The sequence below is a fragment of the Octodon degus genome, unplaced genomic scaffold, assembly GCF_000260255.1.
Source record: "Octodon degus isolate 3935 unplaced genomic scaffold, OctDeg1.0 scaffold00007, whole genome shotgun sequence".
Classification (NCBI taxonomy): domain Eukaryota; kingdom Metazoa; phylum Chordata; class Mammalia; order Rodentia; family Octodontidae; genus Octodon; species Octodon degus.
This window is the reverse complement of record NW_004524583.1, coordinates 10,478,662-10,497,816: the sequence shown is the minus strand read 5'-3', so window position 1 is coordinate 10,497,816 and position 19,155 is coordinate 10,478,662. Positions and strand designations below refer to the sequence as shown.

Genomic DNA, 19,155 nt, shown 5'->3' with positions numbered 1-19,155 from the left:
TGGTGCTGGGGGATCGAACCGCGGTCCCTGATGCTTTGCCAAGCTTGTTCTAAGTAGGTGCTTTAGACCACTGAGCCATCTCTCCAGCCCCCTAAATACATTTTTTTAAAAAATTAAAGAGCATAACATAACATGCACCCAACATTGACCATGAATAGTGTGTTTTTCTATGAGATATGTTTGGAAAATACAATGTTTAAATTATTTACAAAATTATCATAGTAAAAATCCACTACCATTAATGCCTCTCAAAGTTTCCCCCCTGCTTTGAGCACACTTATCCCACCATTCTTGCCATTGTCTGAAGCAGCTCTGGAGTCTTCTTCTCTAAGTGTCTTTAGTGGCCCAGTTGTGGCTGCCTCAATGTCCTGAACTTATTTACTTCCTTTTCATTTTGACTTTGGGGATGAGCCAGAAGTTACCCAGGGCCTGATGACATACATGAGGTGGAGAAAGACACTCTATAATGTGTTGACAAGCCTGCCCTTCTGTTGAGTAGCCCACGGCATCAGCATGCACCCTATCTTTGATCACCCCTTCTAAGGACACTCCCGAAAGAGGGCCCCCGGAGCTGCCGGAGAAAGTGGCAAGAGCCAAGTGTGTGTTCAGAGCGAGGGCGGAGTCTAGGCAGCTAATGACAGTACGTCTTTTCCTGTGATTAATTTTTTTGGATGGTAAGAATGGTTTGTATTTATTTTGTTAAACTTTAAAATTTTTAGGGCCAGGGAGATGGGAAGTAGAATAAGCACTTTCCTGGCAAGCGCAAGGGCCTGAGTTCAATCCCCAGTTCCACAAAAAAAAAAAAAAAAAAAAAAAAATTAAAATTTTTATACATGCATGTTTGCAGCACATAACAATTACACTCGTCATGGGGCACTGGAATGTGTGCGTAACACATTTTAATTCTTTTTTATGTCTCCTCCCCCTCCTCTCCCTCCCTTCTCCTCCCGCTCCTCCCCCTTCCATTGCAATACATTTTTAAAATTTAGCCACTCACTATACATGCTGATAACACCACATACATGTTTCAGGATTTAATAGTGGGATGAACATTCGCTCCTTCTGGGCCCCTCCTCACACTGCGTTAGTTCTTCTCTCTCCCTAGTTGAGAGTGTCATATGTCCTTCTTTTATTTTCCGATGCTGGGAATTGAACTCAGGACCTCGCATTTGCCAGACAGGTGCTATACTGCTGAGCTACATCCCCAGCTCTAATGAGTCTTGGGTGACGCACATGTGCCCAAGAAGAGACGTGACTGACCTTAGGTGCAGATACTCAGCTTCCCTGGTGTAGTCGCGGTGTCAGCGTGGGCTCTGCAGGAATCACCTCTTTATGTGAACTGTTCTCTGCCTCAGCTTCCCCTTCTCTGAAATGTAACAGCAGCATGTACCGTAGGATTTGTTCTAAGGATGAACTGTGACACCGAAAGCACTTAGCAGGAGTCGGAAGTGGCACCTGCTAACAGTACTCATGCGCTAGCCATTGCTGCCCCGCCATCATCTCTCCCCGTCCTACCTGCACCTTGAGGCCACATTCATGCCCACCCAGCTCGAGCTGCTTAAGGCTGGGCGGTGCACACAGTGCCCACAAAGGCCCCGGCTGTGTGGCCACGTGTGAGCTCTGCCAGGAGCCCCGGAATCCTGCAGGTCACTGTTCAGAGGAAGCAGCCTCTGGCAGGGGAAGAGGCTGGCCTGGCTCCACAGGGGGCTGAGCGTGGGAGCAGCCCCCACCAGCCCTGGGGTGAGGCCGTCCCAGCTGTGACACTGCCTCCTTGGCCCTAGGAAAGGCTCAAAAGGCTGTGCCAGCGCCCCATCACGTCGCACAAAAGGACATATTGATTGGTTTATAGAAGCATTTCCTGGGGTCCTTTATATCTCTCTTGCTAGTCATTGTAATGAAGAGGCTGAGACCAGAGGAGGGAGAGGCCAGCACACATCCATCCGGGTGGGATTTCTTCATCTTATCAATCAGGACTTTAATTAGACACGTCCGAGAGGGCAGTTCCATCTCGGGGCAGGCGGCAATCTTTATCAAGCATGCCACATCTCTAATTACTGTGTACTGACAGATAACAATTGGGGGGCAGGGCTGGAAGCCCAGGAGGCAGGCAAAGGACAGCAGGGCCTCAGAGTGGCCATTTGCCCAAGGAGTGTCCTTCTGAGGCAGGCAGGACCACATGGCTCTAACTCTGACACCAAGGGGAGGGATGTGGCCTCAGATGACGCCCCTCAGCGGAATGGTGGGAACAAAGCACACGAATGGCTAGGTTAGTGGCCAGGCAGCCACAGGGGTCTGTGTTCCCTGCCCACAGCTCTGCCTCATATCACATCTTTCTTTCTTATATATCTGAACACTGTTGCTCTGTGTTTTCAGTGGCACAGTAGAAATAGGCAAGAAGACCTAGGCCTGAATCCTACGGCTTGCATTCGTGGCTCCATATCAGTCAACTTCTGTGACCTCAGGCAAGTGTCCTAAGCTATCCGGGCCCAGCTCCCTGCACCACTGATGATGGCCTCACTGAATGAAGTCCAGAGATGTCCCCCAAAGAGGAGGGGAGATGATGACCTCAGCTTAACCCACTGAGCAGGTTCTTGGTTCACATGGTGGACAAAGAATGTCAGGATGCATCCAGGGGAGGCACGGGCAGCTTTCCACCACAGCAGAGTCAAAAAGTAAGAGGAAAGACGGAAGAGACCAGAGCCTGAGTAATAAAACCCATACTCCTCTGCAGGGGTGCGGCTGGCCCCCTCACAGAAGCATGGGGAAGCTTTTAAGGATTAGCCTAAGGGGGCCAGGGGCCAGTGGATCATGAGCTCAGTCTCTGCTTCCATGGCTCCAATGGAATACTTGTGGCTGGAGGGGCACTTTGCTTGCCTGGAGGTGATTATCCTTGCTCAGGAGGGGCTGCCTCACTTAGCACCATCGAGGCATGGCTCCTGAGGATCCCATCCTGGGGGAGATGGTTGCATCGTGGGGTGGGCTGTGTGGCCCTGCTTTTTCTGGAACCCAGGTGATCACTGGTTTGGGACAGTGGCTGGCCTCTGGAGCTGGAGGTTGTGGGAGCTGGCGATTGACTGTCCCTGCTCTCCTTGAAAACTGCTTCACTTACATCTTTGTGTCTTCAGACTTGAAGGGGCATGATACAGACCAGGTAAATCTAAGGCGATAAATTTTGTTTTGCCAACTTTTCCTAGATGATTAACATTCTCCATGCAGAGCTGTGCTGGGATCTGACCCAGAGTTTGAAATTATAAGGGAGACAAAACATTCTGAATTTCCTTGTCCCCTCTCTACCGCTCTTCATGTCCTCCTCTTGCCTCTACCCTGGCTGAGAATGGCAATGACGCCTGTGCAGGAACCTGTCCCTTCCCCCGCCCCTGGCTTCCAGCTTCCTTCATGAACAGCAAGCAGCTTTATTTAGGGCGAGGGGAGCAGCCCCGGTCAGCAAAGGCTAAAGACAGAGTCCCCGGGGTTTTCTGCCCAGCAGTGCTGACAGGCCACAGGCTCAGGCGTCTGGGGGTGGTCGAGGAGGGCGCAGCAGGCTGGCAGGCTGTGTGGTGGGTGAGATCACTGGCTCAGAGGTAATGAGATGCGAAGGAGCTGCGCTGGAAAGCTGTGCTCCGTCCTCAGCTAGGCGAGCTTGCCTGTGGGCGTTTTCACTGCCTCAGTGAGCTCAGGAGCAGGACAGGTGTCGTCATCCCCCAGTACAGGGACACAGGCCACGCCACACAGCCCCATCCTGCACCCAGGCAGCTACCAGAGGGCTGATCAAGGCGGGGCTGCCCTGGGCTGCACTTGAATCTGCCTGCCCTGCCTCCTGTGTGTGGAGGCTGCTCTCTGCTGTCTCTGGGATCCCACTTCCCACCCTAAGATCTGGTGCTCCTGGTGGAAGCCTGCACCTGTGCTTTGGGTCCTGTCACCGTGGTTCTCAGCCCAGGGGTCTGGCGTCTGCTCTCTCCAGCCACCAGAGTTACTTCTAGACTCATTCCCTTTACCCAGGCTCCACAAAGAGCTCTGATCTACCTCCTGTAGGCCCTTGTTCCCCAAGACCTGCCAAGTGCTGTCTAGCCCTCCCATCACCCCCAGAGTCCTTGCTTTAAAGCCTGGGGGTCAAAAAATAAAATAAAATAACATTTTAAAAAAGGGGCCGGGGAGATGGCTCAGTGGAAAAAGTGCTTCCCTGGCAAGCGCAAGGGCCTGAGTTCAATCCCCGGTTCTGCAAATAAATAAATAAATAAATAAATAAAGCCTGGGGGACAGCACTTTTTTTTTTTTTTAATTTTATTTATTTATTTGTGTGTGTGTGTGTATGTATGTGTGTGGCCAGCTCAGCCCACCAGGGGGCGGGGCTGGCTGGCATGTGGTGCTGGGGGATTGAACCGCGGTCCCTGTGCTTTGCTAAGCTTGTTCTAAGTAGGTGCTTTAGACCACTGAGCCATCTCACCAGCCCCGACAGCACTTTTCTTGAGACTTTAATTACTTAAGACCTTAAGTACTCTGGTTTGAGGATTCTAGGAGGGTCTCAGGCAGGTCACACGCAGCCCGGAAGCTCCCAATGGGCAAGCTGGGAAACAAGACTATGACCAGGGGCCTTTGAATCCTTGCACATCTCAAAGCAGCCTTGCTAGACAGAGAGCCATTCCCTGCTCAGAAAGGTGGACAGTGCCACCTTGGTCTCCAACACCCAGTATTGGAGCCTAGCTCTGCTGGTCACATTGATGGCCTTTGAGCTACTCAGACAGGGAAGAGGATAAGACTGAGCACCTCAGGCTTGGGAATGTCTGAGAATGTCCCCAGGTAAGAATTCTTGTGAGAAGTTCTGACAAACTCTGATTGTCTTTCTCCCAACTGACAGCCTCTGTTCTGTGCAGGCGGATATTGGGGAGGGGAATAGCTCTTGGGGAGGTATGAGCTCCTGCAGTAGAGTGGCCAGGGAGGCTGTGTCCCTGCACTACCTGGTATGGGGCTGGTGGGCAAGTAGCGTGGAGCAGCAGAGGAGCAGACATGATGGGAGGGCACGGTGACGTGAGGACAGAGGCGTACAGAGCAGGAAAGAACCCCTCTCCTCTTAGAACCATAGGGTAGGTGGGGAGATCATGGGAAGAACAAACCGACCACGGCAAAGGGCCTGAGGGTGGCATAACAAGCAGCACACGGGACACAGTGCCACGGGCCCTCCCAGTGGGAGCCACATTCTTCCACCCCTGGCTCTATAAGTCAGGCACAGTTCTTGGAAGCGGCGCCATTATTTGGAAAGAGGGAGGAGCAGAGGCAAAGGCCAGGAGTCAGTAGGAGGAGCTGATCAGGGCCTGAGCAAGGCCTGCCTGATATCCCCACCATCCAGATGAGGAAAGCGAGGCTCAGACAAGCAAAGAGGGTGGCAGGGAAGACCACGTGGCAAAGAACGTGGGCTATGAAGCCAGGGAGTTGTGGCTTGGATTCTGTCCACTCAAGCCTAGATTTTCTCACCTATAAGGTAGGAAAGGTACCACTGATAGGGCAGAAGCATTGGGTGTTGGTCACTTAGCACATTTCCTGGTAGAAACTTGATAAATAATATATAACTGCCTTTAGCCCTTCATTCATTCAGAAAACACTTGGAGGCAGCTCTTGGGATGACAGCAGTGTGCTTGACAGCCATGTTCCTGCTCTCAGGGATCAAGGAAGCCAAGACTGAGGTCATTACACAGTGAACTAAATGGTGGTGAAGAAAATAAGCAGGGAGATGGAGAGAGTGGATGGAAAACTGAGTCCTGGAGCTCTGGTCAGGGAAGGCCTCTTGGAGCTTCGGGCCTAGACCTGGTGGGGAGGAAGACACAGTCACACCAAGAGCAGCCCATGCTAAGGCGCAGCAAGTGAAGGGCCCAGAGTCGACACTGTTGGAGGAATGGCAAGGCAGAGTCAGCCCAGATGGAGTTGGAGGCCCAGCAGCCAGGGCCTTGGGTGTCACCGCAGGGCTTGGCCAGCGCAAAGCCAGGGGGCAGTTTGAAGGAGGGGAGTCACAGCAGGATGCAGGGCTGGCACCATGGACTCCTGTCACTATCTGGATTTGAATCTAGCAGCAGTTTCGGCGGCTGGTGGTACAGATTGTAATCCTAGGATTGTGGGCACCTGGGAGGATGAGGCCAGAAAATCGCAAGTTTGAGCCCAACCTGGGCAATTTAGAGACTTAATAATACTTTGGCTCCAAATTTAAAAAATGTTAAAGGGTTAGAGGTACAGCTCAGTGCAAGGGCCCTGTGCTCAATCCCCAGTACCATAAGAACCAAACAAAACAAGAGTCCTTTCCTCTGCTCACAAACCTGGGATGCCCAGGGCCTGTGTTACTGCTCCTCCTCGTAGCTCGCTCAGGAGCACGAGGCACTGGCCCTTGAGCAGCAGCTCAGGTGAGCAGACTGCTCGCCATGTTCCCAGTTCCGGTCTCCAGGGCTGCACGCAGTCTGCAGCGCATGGCGTTTGGGCTCTAAAGCAGCTCCAAGCTGCAAGTCCTCTTCTGTTCCAGCCTTGGAGATTACACACACCACCTTCCCCCTCAGCTAGTGGTAAAACTGTCACTACGGCCAGTCCAGAGTCAGAGGGACAGGAATTGCACTTGATTTCTTAATGGGAGGAGGAAAGAATCTGCAGCGATGTACTACAAAGAGTTTGGAGAGACAGGTCAGGCCAGGGACCATAAGGCAAAACCTTGTAGGTCACAGTAAGGAGCCTGGATTGTACTCTGTGTATTGGGAAATCAATCAGAGTCTAAGTGAAGGTGAGGGCGAGTGCTGCAGATAGAGCATGGCCTCTGAAAGTAGCCTGCCTGGACTGGAAGGATACCCACGACATGTATCAGCGGAGTGACTTTAGATACACTTCCTAGCTTCTCTGGATGCAGTATTCTTACCTGTAAAATGGGACCAGTAACAGTGTCTACTTCAGAAGTTTAGTCTGAGGATAAAGTTAATTTAGTTCTTGTCAAGGACAAAGCAGGGCGGGTGAGATGGCTCAGTGGTCTGGAGCACCTACTTAGAACAAGACAAGTTTGGCAAGGCATAGGGACCACGGTTCAATCCCCCAGCACCACATGCCAGCCAGCCCTGCTCCCTAGAGGGCTGAGCTGGCCACACACACACATAAATACATAAAATTTTAAAAAAATAAAATAAAATAAATTTTAAAAAAGGACAAAGCAGCATCTAGCACGTGTGTCCAGAATGTTCACTGTTGTAATGAGAGTTGTGTAATGAGAGTTGTGTAATGAGAGTTGTGTAATGAGAGTTGTGTAATGAGAGTTGTGCCTTGAAGAGCTTGCTCTGACTGCTGTGCAGAGAAGCAGTGCAGAGGGGCTGGAGTGGGCCAGAGAGACGCGGTCGGGAGCAGCCTCCACAGTGCCCTGCTTACGTCTGCGCCATCAGGTGATTGCTGAGTCCTTGGTGCTGTCCATGTCAGCTTCCACAAACTCGATGGCTGTGGATAGCAAAAACTAGGATCTACTCTTACTGTTCTAGAAGCTGGATGTCACAAACCAGGGTGTCTGGAGGGGCCATTTAAAAAGGGATTTCTAGGGCTGGGGAGATAGCTCAGTGTATTAAAGCACCTGCTTAGGTAGGTGCAGGCACTGGGGTTCGATCCCCGGAGTGCTGTGCTCGCCCCGCCCCCCGAGCATGCTGAGACAGTGACTGAGACTGGGTGTGGTGGTACACACTTGTAACTCTAGGGCTTGAGAGGCTGAAAATAGGAAGGATCGCCACAAGTCCAATCTGTGTAGTGAGACCCTGTAGACCCCATAGACCCTGCACTAAATACAATAAAAAAAAAATAAATAAGGGATTTCAAAAAAAGAAGTGACTATGCAGGGGTGGATTTTGAGACAGTAATACTAAGAGAAACAAATCAGAAGCAGATGGTTAAATACTGCATTGTCTCCTGATATGACTCAAGATATAAATAACTTGAGAAAAAAGTACAACAGAAATGGTAGGGAGTAGGGAAGGGGAACCAGGGAAGGAGAGACAGGGAAGGGCAGGGGGAAGGACAGAGGAGGGTAGGAGGAGGGACAGAGGAGGGCAGCAGGAAGGACAAGGGAACACAATGATCAATATGTGATATGTATAGGTACCTAATCATTTAGTGTAGCAAACATACACTAATTTTAATTAATTAATTAATTTTTTTGCTGAACCGGGGATTGAACTCAGGCCCTTGTGCTTACCAGGGGAGCGCTTATTCCACTGAGCCATCTCTCGGGCCCCAAATATACACTAATTTTAAAAAGTGGAAAAGGAAGGGATGGAGGGAGAAAAGAAGGAAGGACGAAAAAAGAGAAAGAAAAGAAAAGGAGGAGCTACACCAAGCCTCTCCCAGCTTCTGGCGGCTGTACCTAACGCTCGGTGCCCTTGGTGTGTAGACACAGCCCTCTGGTCTCTGCCTCTGTCTTCACAAGGCCTTTCCTGTGTGTGTGTGTGTGTGTGTGTGTGTGTGTGTGTGTGTGTGTGTCCCACTTTTTGTTTTTCAAAAATTATATTGTTCTCTGTGTATCTTAGATGTACCAAAGTATTCTTTTTTTTGGTTTCGGGAATCAAACTTGGGACCTTGCACTTGCCAGGCAAGAGCTTATGCCACTGAGCTACATTTCCAGCCCCGTGTCCCACTTTTCCCCCAACTTATGAGGGCTCTAGCTCCCTCTCCGATCCAGCATGGGTTCCTCTTAACTAGATTACATCTGCAAAGACCCCACTTCTCAATAGGCCACACCCACAGGGTGGACATGAATTCTGGGCTTCATTATTCAATTCAATCTTGGCCAAAGCTGTCATCAAGGCTAAAAGGACAGAGTGTTGAAGATCCTGTCTTTAAGGTGAAGGAAAACCGCTAACCCAGTGCTTGTGCCAGAGAACCTAGAGAACCACTGTGGGGATGCTGACATCCTCAGCCAAACTTGAACTCAAATATCTAAAGGCCAGACCCAGAAATGGCTATCACAGAGGGGCACTTCTCTGGACCTCCCAAGGTAATACATACCTTGGCTTCCTGAAGTCAAAAGAAAGCTCAGAGACTATGGGACTCCACGGGATGCTTTGTTCCGGGAGGATTCCCTGGCCATATTGAAGATCCTGGGTGTTCCGGGCTGGTGTGGCTGGGAACAGCAACTAGCCTGTGCCTCCTTCCAAATGCCCACGTAGTCTAGCTCTCTGCTGCACCCAGGTTCTGCCCAGGCTCGACAGTAGCTGCTTCAAGGTCCTGCTCTCTGTGTTCCAGGCCATGGGACATCTGCCCTGGCTGCTCCTGACGGGCTCCCACCAGTCATCCAGCTGAGTCCAGGCCCTGCGAGCTCTGAGAAGCAAGCCTGGCTAGGATCAACAAGAATCCGTAATTGGACTGTTGTTCTTTCATTTTGCCTCGTTGCCGCGTTCGGATTATAGACACTACATGCTATAGATTTCCTGTCAGAGCTCATGAATCAAGCCTACTGTCTTATTTACTGTCGGCCACGGCTGTGAATAACTTCACCCCGAGGCTCACCTTCCTGGACCGATGCATGCTTGTGGAAGCAGCCAGGCTGAGTCCAGGGCCCAGGCCCCTCTGCAGGACTGTGGCAGAAGGGAGACCCTCCTTGCTCTGGAACAATCCGGGTGGGCGGGTAGGAGGGCGGGGGGGCTGTTCATCTGTGCAGCAGCGTCAGCCCACATGGAGTCAGCTCCCTCCAGCCTCCCCCTACCCTCATCCCACACAGGAAGAGTCTCACCCTCCTTAAACTGTTAAGGAGGCCTATGTCTGTGAGCAGTGGGGATCAACTCACACGTGCATGGGCCCGGGAGGCAGAGATGTGCGCATGCTCCAGTCTGGCAAGGACTCATTTTACTCGTGCAGCTCTGGGCTGGCTGTTCCCTGAGTCCTGGCTTCCACACGTACACTATGAGGTAGTGGCAGTATTCATTCATGAATGTGTGTGTGCATGTGTATGTGCAGGGGATTAAATGAGAATTTATGTACAGGAGTCAGTGCAGTTTGTGGGGGGACCCAGTGCTATTACTAGGGATGCTGAACCTTCTGCTTGTGTGCAGTATACATGCTGGTCTGGATCATCTTGCTATAGGGAAAAGAAACTCCCACCTTGAAAGATAGCTGGGACAAGTCATGGTCTCTAAAATCAAAGAGGAACAACAGAGATTAAGAGCAGAATATGGGGGCCTGCCCCTTAGCTCAGTTCTCTAAGTGGCTGCTTCCACAAAGCAGTCAGGCTCAGGTTGCTGGGGTTCGATCCCCCCAACTCAAGCCAGCCAAACCTGCCCTGAAGGCATTCGGAGTGGGAAAAAAAATCCTTAACAGAATATATTTATTGATGGAAAGAAAGCTTCTTCCAAGAGAGAGGGACAGAAGGGGGACCCAAGTGAGTTGACAAGGAACTTGTCTTTTCTACAGATTTTTATACAGTAAAGCCACAAAGGGAGGCAGGTCTAAGGTGGGAAAGAGAAGTCTCAATGTGCGCATGCGATGGGACAAAACCATGGCCAACCAGTGAGAAGCATAATTACAAGCGTAATTGCTCAGGTAAAATTGATTAAATCAGGACCAAATGGGGAAGTGAGTCACATAGCGAGGGGGCATGAATACAGAACAGGGGCTCTTCCTGTGGAGTTGGGTTAGTGGCAGGAGTTCGTCTGTCCCACGGTTGCAAGGGATCTCATCTTCCATACTGGCTCCTTGAAGACTTAGCCCTGTCTGACTGCCTATAATATTTCTAACTCAGCTGCTACAACAATTTAATCTGCCCCAAAACTCTTCCAAGTGGGTGGTAAGTGGTATTCTGTTTTGTATACAAAGGGCCCAAAGGGGTACTTTTTCCAAAGCTGCATGGGTACTAAGTGATGAGGTCAGAACTCAAGTCCAGCTCTGGCTGGCCTCGGGCCAGGGCATCTCCATTAAGCTCCCCTGAGCTCAAGGATTTGGAGTGGACACTGGAGTTCCGAAAGAGCCTCCTCACCACACCAAGCCAGCAACCAATCCAATCACCCAGGAGATTCAGTCCCTTTTTTCCTTTCTCTTTTCTGCACAGGGACTATGAGATGTGTGTGTGTGTGTGTGTGTGTGTGTGTGTGTGTGTGTGTGTAGACACTATCTCACTTGGTAGTTCAGGCCAGCCTGAACTATTTAGCCTAGGCTGGCCCTTGAACTAGTGGGCCTCCAGCCTCAGCTTCCTGAATGCTGGGATCCCAGACGTGTAGCACCATGCCCAACGATGGAGGTTTGGGACCTTCAAGCTGATCTTGCCGCTCAGGGCTTATTAGAGTTTTGCCTTTTTATCTAAAATAGCTTTACCACTGGTAGTGTTTACATTAGACAGTGGGCTTCCTGTGGGTGTGGACCATGGACGTTTAGTCCACTCCTCTCCCTATATCTGATAACTCAGATTAGGAGGTATTTAGATGGATAGATAGTATCCCTACACACTTTATGAGAACACTGAGTACTTTAAACTATACACCCACCACGTTTCCTGTTGAAGCTCTCTTGTTCAGCATCTTTTATTTTATTTTATTTTTTTGCGGAACCAGAGATTGAACTCAGGCCCTTGCACTTGCCAGGGAAGTGTCCATTCCACTGAGCCATCTCCCCGGCCCTTTTTATTTTATTTTTTAAAAAATAATTTTAAAAAATAAAAATAATTTTATGAGAAAGAAGTAGCAATGAGATAGTTTCAAAACAGGTTAGTAGTACAGTTACAATAATTAATACATTGCATATTGTCTTTCTGGTAGTTATTCATAATACAAGATGCAGGCATGATATCTTGTCTAAACACTACTAGTTAAAAAAATATGGAACGCTTCACGAATTTGCGTGTCATTCTTAGGCAGGGGCCATGCTAATCTTCTCTGTATTGTTTCAATTTTAGTATATGTGCTGCCGAAGTGAGCACCAGCATCTTTTATTAAGTCTCTTCAAGTTAGCACAGTCTTGGGGAAATTATCATTAAAATACAAATTCCATTTCTTCAACTTAAAGGGCATCTCTGGACCCTGCAAAGAAAGCAAGTATAATCTTTTCCCCAGACCCAGGGCTGCGCTCAGCCCCACAGCCTGGATACTGTTGGTCTTCATGGGACACAAGACACCAAACTTAGAGGACAATGGAACAATGTCTTATTTAAAGCCAGTTTCTATCATAACTCTGACAAAGGAACTTTTCATTTCCTTTCCTGTGTCTCTGAAATCGAAAGAGGACCAAACTTTGGTTCCTCTGGACTGTCCTCTCTTCTAGCCATGCACCATCCGGACCAATGCCCTTCCTGAAACCCCTGTGGTTTCTGAGAAAGCAAATCACTTGGCCTCACTGAGCCTCAACTTCTTGAGAATCCCTGTCCCACAGGGCTATCACGGAGCTTAGAATCTTGAATTCTCCACAAATGCATGATGGAAGATCATATTTTACGTCTCCTGTGTCTTGACAAGCTCATAGACTGTTAAATAAATATGGGCGATTCATTTGGAGTCTGGGGTGCCCCCTAAGATCGGATGAAGCCTCCCTTGCTTAGGAGCGTCGGCACATTTCTTCTGGCCTCCAAGAAGAGACACTTCCAGGAGTGACAGGCCTGGAAAGCGTGGATAATTCCAATGAGCCCACCTCCCTTGCAGGAAGCTGCTAACCTCAAGGCCTGTCCCGTGAGTCATCTCCAAAAGGCCCCCCTTTTAAGGCCCCACAAAAGCTTTCGCAGGCTTGTTCTGTGCCCAGAGGAAATGCTTCATCCTCAAATGTAATTGTGTCTGAGGAGGTGTCCTCTGCGACCGGGCGGGTCACACCGCCAATGAGTGAGTCAGCGCATCCGGACACAGTTAATTAAAGCAGAGAGGGCTGCAGGGCAGCTGGAGTCCAGGCGGGGAGCGCTGAGTGGCTGCCGTGGGAGGCGGCTCCCACCAGGACTGGCCTCCTTCTGTGGCCTACTGGGCTCCAAAGGGTGTGAAGGGAGCCTGGGGTCAAAAATGGGGTCTCTTGGTCTTGGGAGAGACAGGGAATCAAAGCATCAGTGACTCAGTAGTAGCTTTTTCTGCTTTCTTTGGATTTGGTACATAATATCCAGGAATAACCAGGAGTTTCCTGGGGCTATTCTGTGCCCACAGGGACCCATAACCCGGGCTGTGGCCGCCAGCCCGAGGCATCCAGCCCTGGAGTGTGCCATACAGACAGAGCCAACACTCCATCAGCAGCTGTTGAGTGTGCAAGCGGGTTCAGATGCTCCAACTGAGGCATTTGTGTTTGAGGGGTAACTAAGAAACTGTGTGTGGGGGGAGTGAGTTGTTGAAAGGAAAGGAGAGCGCTGCGTCCCTGAGAATGCAAGTTCCATGAAAGAAGGATGTCTTGTCCGTGTTCTCACAGGTGTTTTGTCTCATTGTGATGCTGGGGATCAAAACCAGGGGTTCTCTTCAACTATCTTCTAGTTTCTATTCTGACACTAAGGGTCTCACTAAATTAAACTTGCAGTCCTCCTGCCTCAGCCTCCTGAATAGCTGGGATTATAAGTATGTGCCAGCATACCTAGCCAAAGGTATTTTTTTTTTAATTAAATGATAAATGAACAGGGAAGACGAAATAGATGCACTCAGAAGAAAGAAGGAAGTTCTGCTGCTAGGAAAATGCCACGTGGTTCGGGAGCCAGGCCACCTAGAAAAGCAGCGTGGTGAGTGTGCTGCTGTTCCCTATGCTGCTTCTCACCTGTTTCTCAGGCACCTGCTTAGGAGGGGTAGGAGTGTTCTCTCAGTGAGTGAGTGCTGATTTCTTTTCTTCTTCCACAACCTGGGGCCCCCAGCCAGCTTATTCTGACTTCTGCACTGCTCTTCCCAGAGGCGGTTCCGGCTTGGGGGCCAGTGCTGTCCTAGAGGGGTGCTGATCCTGGATCTCCCTCTTTGTGGGCTGGCACAGACAATCCACACAGAAACTGCTTCCTTCCTTAGCTGGCTGGTGCAGGAAGTCCACCTGCCCAGCCCCTTTTGACAGTGGAAGACGCTGCCAGATGCAGGATGGTCCGCCGATGCCCTGTGCTCCTGAGGTGTGCTGGCTTTCTAGACAGACAGACTCACGCATATGAATGCCTCATGGCCAGGAGCTCATCAGGAGCTGACGAGGCTGCAGTGATGAGGTGAGGCTGTGTGGGAGATTCAGAGTGACTGTCACAGGTGTCCGACCTCCCAGAATGGGAGCGTGTCCTAAGCTAAGCAAAGTGGTATTTTGTCTCCCTGAACCTGCAACCCTCACATGAGCCAGGAACAATGACAGCCACATGGAGGCTCTTTGTGGAATGACTGCTAACTGAGAGACCAGGTCATGCATGGCTACCCACAGGGCTGATGGCCTCCACATGCCACTGTTGTGGGCCACCTGCACCCAGCGGGATGGGCAGCATGATACTGTTCTCCCTTCGCCTGTCCCTCTCCAGGAGCCAACAGGCTGTACGTTAGTGACATGAGGTTTTGGCAGTGCTGTGTGAGGCTGGCAGCATTGGGGCTGGTAGGTGAGGTGCAGGAACCCTGGGCACACCTGCCTATGTCCTCCCTGTCTCTGCCAACTAAGTAAACCTCTGTCATTCTGACTGGGAACTGTGGGTTACTTCAGTCAGGTAAAGGACAGTGAGGTGAGATCACTCGCCTGGGCGTGATGCCACTGCGGCCTGTGAGCTCCCACCAGAGCACAACCTTGGTGCTAACCTTGACCCCGAATACTATGAATGGAGGCGCGCCCCCACCATCTCCATGAGTGGGAGGATCAACCCTCCCTCTGAAACAGGAGGAGGATTCTTTTGCCTCCTTCCTCACTTCCGGGGACTGCCGACAATCGCCGGCGCCCCTTGACTTACAGCTGCCCTGCTTCATTCTCTGTCTCATGGTCACCTCCGTGGGCCTTGGCCTCTGCCCCTCTCCCAAGCACACTAGCATCAGGGCAGGGCTCACCCTGCTCCACGATGACCTTCCCGACGAGATAAAGCTGCAGAAACCTTACTTCCAAATAAAGTCCCTTTCTCAGGTACTAGCAGTCAGCACTTTGGGTCTTTTTGGGAAACAGCTAAACTCAGAACAGCCACAAATCCTCTGCTTTTTGAGGAGGGGTCAAGTATACTCAGTCACAGTCACCACCATAAGCAGAAAGCTTATTTTCCTTTCTGTGCAATTCATACATGATCTTGCCTCATAAATCCTCAAAAAACAAGGACTCGGTGAACCCCTGCAGTGGATGAATAGTGTAACCCTAAGAACACAAGGGTTCTCACCTGTCCTATTTCCTGCGGAGCCCCCAGCCACCGACACAGGACCTGGCACCAAGGAGACGCTCAAGAAGCATTTGTTCAATGGATGAAGAAGTGAATACGATGTGGATGCTCCAGAGACTGAGGGCTAAACTGTGTAACCCAAGGAAAACCATTCAACACCTTTATCTGTGTTGCTGTCTGTAAAATGGGAATACAAAGGAACACCAGATATAGCCATTATTTGGAATATTCCTAAGAACTTACGGAAATGCACTAATCAGCAGGCAGCATGGACAAGCGTTCAGTGAATGTTCATTTGTTCAGAATCGGCCAGAAGTGGGGGGCGGCTTGGGGAGCACGCAGATACTCAGCAGATACCCAGCAGTTCCTTATGTTGCCTTAACTAGTAATCTGCTAATGAGAAAGCGATCAGCCCTTCAGTAGAACTAGGATACTGGACTGCCAGAGTTTAGAACAGGGCGCTCCTTCAAGGACACTTGGAGCCACACCTGGGGCTTCAAATCCCAGCTCTTTCCCTGGCCAGCCGCAGTGTCTCTAGCACATGGGGACTCAGTTTCTGCAACTGTAAAGTGGGGACAATAATCAAAGAATCGACTCTACAGGGTGGAACTGAATGCTGGTGTTTGGCACCAGGGAGTAATAAGTAAGTTTATATTATTAGCATCTCTTTTCTAAGTCCTCTGTCCCTACCGTTTCGAGCTAGATCTGAGGAAAGCCTAACCCCGGAACTCCCGCTGACTCAGGAAAGGCAGCCTCGAGCTCTCCTCTCCTTACCAGCGCGCACAGGAGCGCGAACCTGCCCACCGCACCCGGCGCTGCGCAAACTCCGAGATCCCGCGCGCCCTCTGGTGGCGCAAGGCCCAGGCCTGGCGGCACCTACGTCCCCGCCGCGCTCCCGCTGGGCTGCGCCGAGAGTCACCCATCGGCGCGTCGCGCGGTCCCAAGGCGTTGCAAGGTGCCCTTGACCTTGGTGTCAGTGAGAGGAGCTATCTGGCTGTGCGCCCCCGCCCCGTGCGCGCCCGTGCGGGAGAGTGCGGAGGGGGAGGGGCAGTCCTAGCCTGGGGGAGCGCACTGCGGAGCAGGCTTACAGTCGCTGCACCCCCCCTTTAGGTGTAATAATGAAACTACCTGGAACCGAAAAGAGCCTGGAGCCTGCGAATTTGCCTCTTTCCGGTCACCCCACAACAGAGTGACAGCACCTGCGCTAGGCTCTGTTCGGTGGACATACTGAGGCCGCCAGCGCCCCCATTTCCTCCTCTTTCCGGGTGGTGCTGAAACCCTCCCTGTGTGTGTGTCCAAACAACAGTAGGACCTGCAGCACCCATGGGGAAACTGAGGCCCTGGGAGGTTAGGAGCTGGACACAGAGGACTTAAAGCCCAGTGGGAATCCTGGCATTCTGGCTCCAACGTGATGTCACCACTACTGTGTCCTGGGGCCTCCCTGCTGTGTTCTGTGCCGTGGGTCCTGCTCAGTGTTCCCGCAGGTCTTCCCCTGACCACTCCCTCTGGAACTCCCTGCTTGCAAGTCCTGCAGTGTGTGCTTCTCGACCCCTGGGTGCCTGAACCCCCCCCCCCATCTCCTTGCACTCTGTGCTACCCGGTGCCTCTACTCCTGGCCCTGTTACTAAGCTGTGGGTCTGCTGTCAGCTGAGGTCTTTGCCACTCAATTTTGTTCTCCTACAGCCACACAGAGCCAGCAACACAGTAGTTGCTCACAGGATGATGCCAGCGGCCAAGGGCAGCTGGCTTCCTTGGGCCCTGGCTCACCAAGGCACTCAAAGGGCCACTTTGGAGATGGTGGCGCCAGGGTCATGGGAGGTAAGGGATTCATCACAGTGACCAAGCAGATGACAGAGAGCCCCAGACACAGTAGAGGACTGCCCCAAGTCTGTGGGCCTTGCCTGTGTGGCAGATCCGGGTCTTTGCTTCACAGGCCACAGAGGACAGAATCACATGGGGTGATTCTCCAGGGTCTCCTCTTGAGAGGAAGGTGCGCCTCTCTCCCCGACGGGGCTCCTTTCAGGGGGCCTTCACAGTCTGAAACAGGGGCAGGAGCAATGGAGATGGAAGAAGGGGCTGGGAGAATTGAGAGAGACCCAGCTGTCATGGCAGAGCTGGGGGCAGGTCCCAGGGAAGCTGAGGGCCAGAGCCCGCGGCGACTGCGTCTAAGGCCCCAGCATATTTTCATGCCTCCTTCTCCAGTTAATGACAGTGTTAGTCCAAAGCTCTGCTGGCCACTCATGCAGCTTCCAAGTGAGACGAAGGCCTAGCCCCAGCCTGGCCATGCCCCTCATGTCCTGTGACCTCTCCCCTGCGCTGTGTGCATTCCAGATGGTCACTAGCCCTGGGCGCTTCAATCTGCATTACTGACAGTGACTCCCAGCCCATCGCTCTTGCTTCTTCCCTAAGGAGGAAGATCAGGTCTTCTGTGCTGTGTCCCCACCCTTATATCCAGTGCTGGACACTGATAGATTCTCAGGGTTAGGCAGATTGTGTAACCTCAGTCTTTTTCTCTATGAAATAGGGATAATATGTTCATGTGAGACCAGGGCCACCAGAGGACTCTGCACGAGGCAGGCAGTCATTCAGTGTTAGTTCCCTCATCTTCCCACCACCCTCTTGTGCTGAACCTCCAACTTCCTGCTCCCAGGGCAGAAGGCCCCATGGTGATACTTCTGATCTCTTGTTTTCTCCTTGGGCCCAGGTGACTGGAGTTCAGAGGCTCAGAAGCTCATCTTCTGCAGCCTCCCTATCCTTATCTGTCCAGCAGAGAGGAGCTGGGGACTCTGTGCCCAGCTGGAGCCCTGAGGAGCTCAAAGGAGAATTTTGGGAATGACTGGCCTGCCCCATTAAATGATAGAGGTATGCGTAGATGGAGGGGCAGAGCAGGGGCTATAGTTATGGTTGGCAGAAGGTGGGCACAGACCCCTTCTTGCCTTCCTTGCCAGGTTGTCTTCCAGCCAAGCACTGACCTGCAAGTATGTCCGGGGGCAGGTTCCCTGCCCTCATCCTGCCCAATTCACCTCACCACAATCCTGGTGCAGGCATGGTGTTCCTGAGCAGCAGAAAGCTCAGGCACAGTTCAGACTGTATGGCCACCCTGGGGAATCCAGCTCTGAGTCCCAGGCTCCCTGCCACTTCATTAGGCTGTTTGTGGGACCACAGGGCATTTGAACCCTACAGCTTGACTTCTCAGGCAGCCCCTTTTGAACCTGCTGCCTTGTGACCTGCCAGCCTTGGGCTTATGTGAATTCTCCTCATAGAATTCTCCTCTGTGCCTACTCTGGGCTCATCCCATACCCTGGACTTGCCCATCTCTCCTGGGAAGGTGCGATTCTTTTGGGCCTGGAGAACAAACAGCTGGTGAATAGCTCTTCATTCATTCTGGCCTCCTCAGCACCAGCCACTTACTCTGGGTCCTCCTGTGGGCATCAGCTGGACAGACTTTGCTCTCTTGTCTACCTTCATAGTCCCACGCTGCCCCCACCCTGCCATTGCCCCTGTCTCTCTCAAGGAAGGTGCCTTGGGGGGCTTTGGTAGCCCTCACAGTTTCTATGTGGACTCCCAGGGAAGGTTCACTCCGCCCTACCTACCCCCTGGGCTCCTGCATGCGCTCCCTGACAGGCTGCAGCACATTGGCTGGGATTCCTACTAACTCCTGTCATCCCCACCCAGTGTTGCCAAAAGTATTCTGAATCCACAGGACAGTGGGAGCAAAGAGCCCATCATATGTAAAATTCTAAGGTGGGGGAGGGACCCTGAAATGCACAAAAATATTATTGCAAGTTAAAAAAAAAAACTGTAAATAACAGAAAGCTCTAATAAATTATCCAGAGCTTTTAATTCACTAGTTTTGCTTCCAAGAATCAATTCTAAAAAAATAAGTCCATGGGGGCTGGTGAGATGGCTCCGTG

The 19,155-nt window shown here is 51.4% G+C and overlaps 1 protein-coding gene and 1 non-coding gene across 2 annotated transcripts in view; one reads left to right on the top strand and one right to left on the bottom strand.

The window, feature by feature from the left end:
- Esrrb (estrogen related receptor beta) overlaps positions 1-19,155 on the top strand; it is a 199,489-nt gene that overhangs the window by 27,703 nt on the left and 152,631 nt on the right. The window lies entirely within an intron of this gene.
- LOC111813378 lies at positions 11,796-11,902 on the bottom strand. The gene has a single exon (XR_002818659.1). It is a non-coding gene; the product is annotated as a U6 spliceosomal RNA (small nuclear RNA).